General features: G+C 35.9%; 1 long non-coding RNA gene across 3 annotated transcripts; it reads left to right on the top strand.

Moving 5' to 3' along the window:
* The first annotated feature begins 2,174 nt into the window (after positions 1 to 2,174).
* On the top strand, positions 2,175 to 7,697 carry LOC145797513 (uncharacterized). Of its 3 annotated transcripts, none has more exons than XR_014339060.1 (5): positions 2,175 to 2,788; positions 2,862 to 2,959; positions 5,025 to 5,271; positions 7,156 to 7,206; positions 7,437 to 7,697. It is a non-coding gene; the product is annotated as an uncharacterized LOC145797513 (long non-coding RNA). The 3 variants fall into 3 exon arrangements; XR_014339062.1 differs by having other exon boundaries at positions 2,454 to 2,788; positions 2,858 to 2,959; XR_014339061.1 differs by lacking the exon at positions 7,156 to 7,206.
* The last annotated feature ends 505 nt before the right edge of the window (positions 7,698 to 8,202 follow it).

Here is an 8,202-nt window from a genome sequence, read left to right as displayed (position 1 = left end):
AAAGCGGTGACGGGTGGGTGGATGGTGGTGGCAGGTGGGTGGTAGCGGGTGGGTGGTGGTGGCGGGTAGGTGACGAGTGGTGGTGGTGGTGGGTGGGTGGTGGGTGGTGGCGGCAGGTGGTAGGTGGTGGCGGCAGGTGGCTGGTGGTGGGTGGTGGGTGATGGTGGTGGTGGTAGTGGGTGGTGGGTGGTGGCAGGTGGGTGATGAGTGGTGGTGGCGAGCGGATGGATGGTAGTAGCAGGTGACGGGTGGGTGGCAGGTGGTGGTGGGGGTGGTGGTGGCGAGTGGGTGGTGGCTAGTGGGTGGTGGGTGGGTGGTGGTGGTGGCGGGGGGTAGGTGGTGGTGGCGAGTGGGTGGTCGGTGGTGGTGACAGGTGGGTGGGTGGGTGGTGGTGGTGCCGAGTGGGTGGTAGGTGGTTGGTGGGTGGTGGGTGACAGGTGGGTGGTGGCGGCAAGTGGTGGGTGGTGAGTGGTGGTGGCAGGTGGGGGCGGAAGACGGTGGTGGAAAATGGTGACGGGTGGTGGCTAGTGTTGGGTGGTAAAAAAAAAAAAAAACTCAAAATTCAAAACGTAAACTCATTTTTTGAGTTTACATTTTTTGGCCAAATTTATAAACTGAGACTACTGATTTATAAATTAAAAATTTACCAAACAAATTTTTATTTGAATTTTTAAAATTTTATAAATAAAAACTGAAAACTAAAAACGTAAGTGTTACCAAACGGTACCTTAATATCTCTTCAAACACATAAATATATAAACTTGAATCTTCTCATTTCGAAAAATTATTAGATTATCCTAGAGAACCGTATAGTATAGTATTGCATATGCTTTGAATCCAACATAATATGTTATGGAACTAATAAATAATTTCCTACATTATTCCTTATCACATAATCCCCTAATTGCATTATAATAATAAATAAACAAATGTGGCCTAACTGTACTCCAAAATCGCTGGGATTTGATCTATAGAAATTGACAGTTGGAGAATCAGAGCACAAAACATGCATCACCACAAAATATACATATCAGCAAACCAACTAATAATTGTAATATGTTTAAGGCCTAGAAGGTGCCCAGGATTTGAGCTAGAAGAAAAAATTACACCCACAATCAGAAACAGAAAACATGGAAATATTCAGCGAATTGAAACATGAAGTACATGTTTCAACCACACCTTTCTTCTTCTTCTTTGCCAATATTTTATGTAATAAAAAGCTCAGAGTCATCAGAGTACTCATCTGCTGTAAAATATACTAGTAACTGATTTGAATTAAACAGATCTCTTCTCACATATGAATCAAACTTGGCCCTTTATTAAGGTCTAGCAAGGGTGCCATTGCTCCTTGTGCACAGAAGATTTGCTGGCATATTCTAAGGGCTGCTGACCTATTTCACTGACTTCACTCTCTCTATCTCTCTGTTGCTTTCATTTTCTATCCCAATAATGGAAGATTTAAAAAATAAAGGAGATCCAATACACGAATTTCCGTTAATTAAAATGGTATATAAAGAGGATAGGATATACCCAATTTTACCCTCATTTCTAGAGATGTTTCCGTTTTGGGTAGTTGTTCGATCATCTCAAAATATTATGTTGTTTATTGTCCACATGAAGTTTCCAATAAAAAAAAAGGTAGCAAAAAACGTTTACGTAGCGATGATGCTCACCCATATTTATTAGGTACTATTTGACTAATTATTTAGTAATACCAGAATATTATGTGATTCCACTTGGCGTTTTAAACTAATAATGTAACAAAAAACTTTATGAGTAGGGACAGTACTAACTCCCCTTTGTTAGGTAATTGAGAGATAAAAATTAACGCATCTAATATATTTTGCGATTTCTCATTTGTCAAGAGTACCACGTAAACAATATCACATAAGACTCTCGAACTACCTAATAATTTTCCACAAGTAAGAGGCAAGGAGAATAATTCACTTATACTGTGTTTGATTGGGAGATTTGAAGAGAGATTTAGAAAGGAAAATGAAAAAAGTAGGTAAAATGTAAATAAAATATATTTAAATTTCACATTGTTTCACATACCTTTTCCCTTTCCCTTTCTCTTTCCTTTCCCTTTCCAAATCCCTTACTAAATCCTCTAATCAAACACAACATTAATGCATTTTGCAGTTTCTTATTGGTCGGAAACATCACGGAGAAACACTAACATTACTAGAAAAAGGGACATTTGACATGGAACAATTTGCGACGGTTTAAGTGCCGTCACGACATTTATTGTTTTTGCAACGGAAAAAGTTAGCCCATGGCAAAAAGTAAGGTTATATGTGACGGTAAGTTAAACGTGGCAAAATTTTTCTGGTTTTAAATTTTTTTTTCCTTTTTTGCGACGCTCTTTTGGCAATCCGTTGCAAAATTTTATTTTTTCTCTTTCATTCGCGACAGGCCTTAATATCGTCGCAAATAGTAATTCCTAAATTCGCGCCAAAACCCCCTCCCACTCTCCCTCTTTCCCGATACTCCCAAATTCTCTGTTATCTCTTGAGATCAAAAAAAAAAAAAAAAAAAAAAGCCCTAATCTCACTGCTCTCTCCCTCCCTCTCACCCAGTCGTCACTCTATCTCTCTGGCGGGGGCTGCAACGACGAGAGGAGGCGGTTGTGAAATCTGGATGCCTGCGACGAGGTTTGATAAATTAGCCTCTAACCTTCTCTTTCCCCCTCTCTCCCTCCCTCCCTCCTATATCCTTTGGATCCCGCGTTTCTGAACCTGCGCTCCTCTTCGCGAACACCTTCTGCTTCATTCTCTGGATTTCTGAGGTACTTTCACATCTGGGTTTCTCTTAATTTTGTTTGGTTTACTTTCAATCTTTTAAATTGAAAGTAAAGACAGGGTTTGAAGGGGAAGGGTTTCAAACGGTGATCTCTCTTCAACGGCGAGACTAGTTCGATGGTACAACAAGACTGGTTCGGTGGTGGCAACGATCGACGGTACACACTCATCTCATCTATTCTCTTCTCTTCGATCTGAAATCAAAAGTTTTCATGGGTGCCTTTCTATGTTGCTCGAAGTTGTTCTGGGTGCCTTTTGAATGGAATAGGGGTGTTAATAGTGTTGATTTTAGGGAATATGGGAATAAGGGTTTGGATGCTTTGACTAGTGAGAGAGTATATCGAGCTACAGAAGACTCAAGTGAGGCTGATTTTTGATTTTTGCTTTCAAGAAACCCCATTACTCTTCAACTTGGACAATGATTCTATCTTTAACGAAAGCAACTGATGGAACTAATTTTCAAATCTAATTCTTCCTCATTGAATTGTTTTGTTCTGTTTTGTTTTTTTTTTTTTTTTGATGATGATGATGATGATGTCTGGGTTTTTAATTTGTTAATTCGTTGGTACTACTTTCAATTTTGGAATGGTGGAACTGTGATTTTGAGTTTTCTGGGTTATGGTTATTTATTTGTGTGAATTGCTAGTTGTTCAAGTAAAGTTCTTTGTCAAATGCAAAGTTTTGTTTTTTGGGATTAATGGGAGAAATACACTTTTTTTTCCTTCTTTTTTTTCTTTTTTTGGTTGTTGGTAGAATTGTGATGATTTTGAGTTTTCTGGGTTATTTATTTGTGTGAATTGCTGGTTGTTCAAGTTCTTTGTCAAATGCACAGTTTTGTTTTTTTTGGGATTAATGGGTGAAACACTCTGTACTTATGAGAACCATTAATGTGAGTGGAGTGTGTAGCTGAAATGTCGGTGAGGTTCTATTCTGTCAAATTGATAGGTTATATAATTTATCAATGTAAAAGGGGAAATGAAATATTTGAAGTTAATATGATGGAGTTTTTGCAGTTTCATATTTACTAGTTCAAGTAGCTGCAAATATTTTTTAATATCTCATATTTTTATTTGTTTCCCTTTCTCATTTTTTAGTTTAAAGTTAGTTGTCCTTTTTGTTTTGTGGCTAGTACATTGTTTCTCTTCATCTCCATTGACTTCATGGTGTCTGATAAATCTGTGTGTGTACATGGCTAGGACCATGTTTTGAACTATTTTATTTTCTTAAATTCTAGAGCTCTGTTTTTGTCAAGAAGGAATTCAATGACAGCCATGACTACTTAATCATTGTTTCTCAAACTAACTTAACAAAAAGGGTCTTACAAATGCTTTTTTCCATAGTCCTGATTTAGGTAGGTAGTTTTTATTTTTATTGGGGTTAGGAAATTAGCTCAAAGGTTGAACTTTTAGCTTTGGATTTGTTAGGAAATCACATTATCATGCTGTTTTTCAAGCAAGACAGTTTTTCCTGTCTATTAATGGGAACAAGGCCCCTGGACCCAATGGCTACCCGGCTAGTTTCTTTAAGAGTTCCTGGGAGGTTGTGGGTAAGGATATTGTTGAGGCTATTAAATTTTTTTTTACTTCTGGTGAACTTCTTAAGGAGTTTAATAGCACCTTGATTGGTTCTAGTATACCTAAAGCTGGGCAGTGGTTGGTTCTAGTATACCTACTGCTGCTACTGTTTTATTGGACTCTATGCACCTTCAGCTGAGCCTATTATTAAGGTATGTTGGAACTCCATACCTCTAGAGTCATTTCTTTTTTTTTTTTCTTTTTTTTTCCTATAGTAAGCTTGATTTGCTCCATGATAGTCCTGCATTTTGTAATTTTTTCAAGTGTTACTTTTATGTTGGATAGGACAAGAACTTCAATAATATGCCAAAGTGTGAGCATTCTGTGAAAGCTGCACGAACCGAAACAACTAAGCAGTAACATTGTTACCATAACAAAAAAATTTACCTGTTACATTGTTGTTCTCTTTACTATTGGCTACTCTACAGCGTGATGCCATGATGGTGTTATTTTGGAAAATGGAAGTGTACATTTTGCCAGCTTGAACTATGCATGTTGCTCCTTTAGGTTTCCTCTGGATTTATTTTAATTATGGGATTGCTCCGTGTTTATAAATGGCTTACAGTATTTCTGATTTATATCCTCGTGATATATTATTCTTCTTACCAAAGAAATATATTCCTTTTCTTATGTAAGTTCCCTTCTATAGAGACTGGCAGCAGGTGAATGGTTTACAGCCCATGTCTCTGCTTGTGGACTATTTCATATTACTTACCCTAGTGCCTCAGAGATGTTAAAGACAGAATTACGGTCAATATACAACCAGTTGTGTCAGGATGACATGCCTATGGTGAGGAGGTCTGCTGCAACAAACTTGGGGAAGTTTGCTGCAACTGTTGAACCTGCTCATCTCAAGACTGACGTCATGTCAATATTTGAGGATCTTACACAGGATGGTAAGTGCTTTTTTATACGCTAGGCCACAACAGTCTTTATTTTCCAACTTATGATCAGGTACATATTGAGGGATGCATGGATTGGTCCAACTGTGATAAACATTTGGCAAGCTTTAGTTAGCAGATTGCCAACCTCTAGCACCGGAGGTGATTTTTTACCCATGCTTGGAACATTCAAAGCTGGAATATTTATTGGAACCATATGATAAGGGTGGATGTGATGAATTAGGACCACAATAACTGAATATGTAACTGTAGTAGGCAATCTAAATGTGGATGAGATGAAGAATGGGGAAGAGGGATGGATAGTTGTAGGTGTAGATGCCAGCTAGCTCAGATGGTGAAATCTTCACAAAGAAAAACCAGCAAATATCCCAAGATGCACAAAATAGATAAAATCGTACTAATAAGTATTTGGACTCAAGAAATGAAGGTTTATTAGTCTATAGCCGAAGACCTGGGTTGCATTGTTAAAAGACAAACTGAAAATTGAAGCTTAACAGAAAGTAAAAGATTATCAATGGAAAATTGTTGCTTTTGGTAACATGTAAAATCAAGTGGGTATTACCAAAGCTTGTCGAGAAAGCTATTAGCCTCAGAGAAACCGTGAAAGCTGCACGAACCGAAACAACTAAGCAGTTAAGGCTCTGATTATTCACATTTTCATTTTCTCCGCATGTATTGGTTAGACAATGTTGCCAGTGAGCTTCATATAGAATTCTTAATTTGTTTCCTGTAGTGGGTGTGATCTTGTTTTCTTGTTATCGTGCTTTGCATTACAATATGCTAGCCCTGTAGTACTCTCTCTTCCTTTCTTTGATTTGTCAATTTTTATTTGCACAGTAGAGAATAAATCTTTTTCATTCTGCATCTTTCAACCATTAATCACTAATGCCAGCTATTTGGAATTATGATGCAGCTGGTGCATAAAAGCATGGAACTTCATGATTGATCATTCTGGTTTTCTCTGTGACATAAAACAATGGGTCTTAAGATTTTTATATTCAATTTTTTACCCTTCCTGGAGTGTATATTCTCTTGTTACTTCTATCATTTGCTATCTATGTTTGATTTGCACACATCAAGGCATTTTTATTTCTTTATGGTCATTCCATATTCACAAACCCTCGGAGTTTGAATGGCATTGATTAGTTGAAGGATGATGGTTGACTTCTGCATGTGGTCACCTGGGTGACAGTTGGGGAACTTAGTTCCACTGCTTGGGTTAACCTGGGCAATTTGTCGAACATGATGAGAACATGTGTTTTCTTTTTTATGAAAAATTTCCATATTGAGACGCTCCAATTCATTTTGCTTTTTGTTTCCGTAGGTTAAAAAAATGTCGATGACTAGAAAAAGAAAACTGTTGAGGTTCGATCTTCTGCTTGGGAAATTTCAGAGGCGGCGAAAGCATTTCTGAGTAAATTATAACAATAATTATTTTGTTCTAATCCAACTTTTTTTTTTTTCTAGTCCAGTTGATGGGCTTTGAAGAACATTAGGGGTTTGAAGAACATTAGAAATTCACTTGGTTGAGTTTATTTTTTAGTTTATTGTTGACAGCATTCACTCGGACTTGAGTTGGTTACTTGTTCAATGTAGTCAGATTTTTGGAAGGAATATCATAAATTGTGACCTGCCAAATTGTCAATCCACTCTTTGAAGATTTCAAAACTTAACTGAATTCATTTATGAAATCTTTGTTTATTTGAGTGGGACTCTTTATTTTTAGTATTCCGATTTTACATTACTAGTGTTTTGATTAAACCAAGCTAGTTTTTAATCTAGCTTGTTCAGAACACCTCTTATTCCAATATTTATTGTTCTTGATTGCACTTGTCAAGTGTGTTTTGGTATGTTAACTATGGTGAAATGTTTTTGCAGCTATTTAATATCAGCGAGGAAGTAGTAATTGATGCTACAAATAAAGGAAATGTAGGACGATTGATCAACTATTCTATAAGTTTCTATTTTAGAAATTAATACAGAATTTTTTATTTATTGGCTAACAAGTTTCTAATGACTGGCTAACAAGTTTCTAATGACATGAGTGTTTTTTCCTGATAAATTCTTTTTTTATTGGCAACAGGGTTTGCTGCTCCAGCTGTAAGCTTGAAATTAATTATATTGTAAATGATTTTTTTTTTTGATTTTTTTTTTTGCAGGTACAACCCTTTTGAGAACGTGATGATATCTTCGCATATCGATATTAGAGTTTACAATCTTATTTATTTATTTATTTTTTTTTTGAAAAAAATATCAAATGTTTTACATTTTCTGTAAGTTTGAAAATAATTATGTTGTAAATGATGATTTTTTTTTTTTTTTTTGTTTCTTTTTGCAGATGCAAACCTTTTGAGTTCGTGATATCTTCGCATATCGATATGGGAGCTTACTATTGATATCAAAACAAGCTACATTATATCTGTTTTTATTTTTTTATTTCTATTGTCGATACTAAAAATTTGAGTTCTTGAATTTAAAAAATTATTAGTATTGTTAGAGGTTATTTTATATATTTTTGTAAATAATATTTGATTGACAATTGTTACAAGGTATATATATTATTCTTGGTATATGATTTTTTGAATGTGAATTTGGATGTGGATGTATTTTTAAAAATATTAATAATTTGTATAGGAAATATTTAATAAAATATGATTTTATAAAAAATAATTTCATTGCGACAATAATAAACCGTCGTTAATGTAATTCTCATTTCCTTATATTTTATTAGCAACGGGCTAACCTGTCGCATATACATATTAGTTCCAATCTTTTGCGACGGCTTCAACTGTCGCAAATAAATCTTTTGCGTCGGTTTGAACTGTTGCCAATACGGTATTAACTTAATATTACTTTTTTGGCGACGTTTTAAACCGTCGCTAATAATATTTTTTGCGACGGCAAATATCGTCGCTAAAAATGATT

The sequence above is a fragment of the Camellia sinensis genome, chromosome 8 (assembly GCF_055761805.1).
Source record: "Camellia sinensis isolate YWXY chromosome 8, ASM5576180v1, whole genome shotgun sequence".
Classification (NCBI taxonomy): domain Eukaryota; kingdom Viridiplantae; phylum Streptophyta; class Magnoliopsida; order Ericales; family Theaceae; genus Camellia; species Camellia sinensis.
The sequence above is the reverse complement of the archived record's forward strand: the minus strand, read 5'-3'. Positions and strand labels throughout refer to the sequence as shown.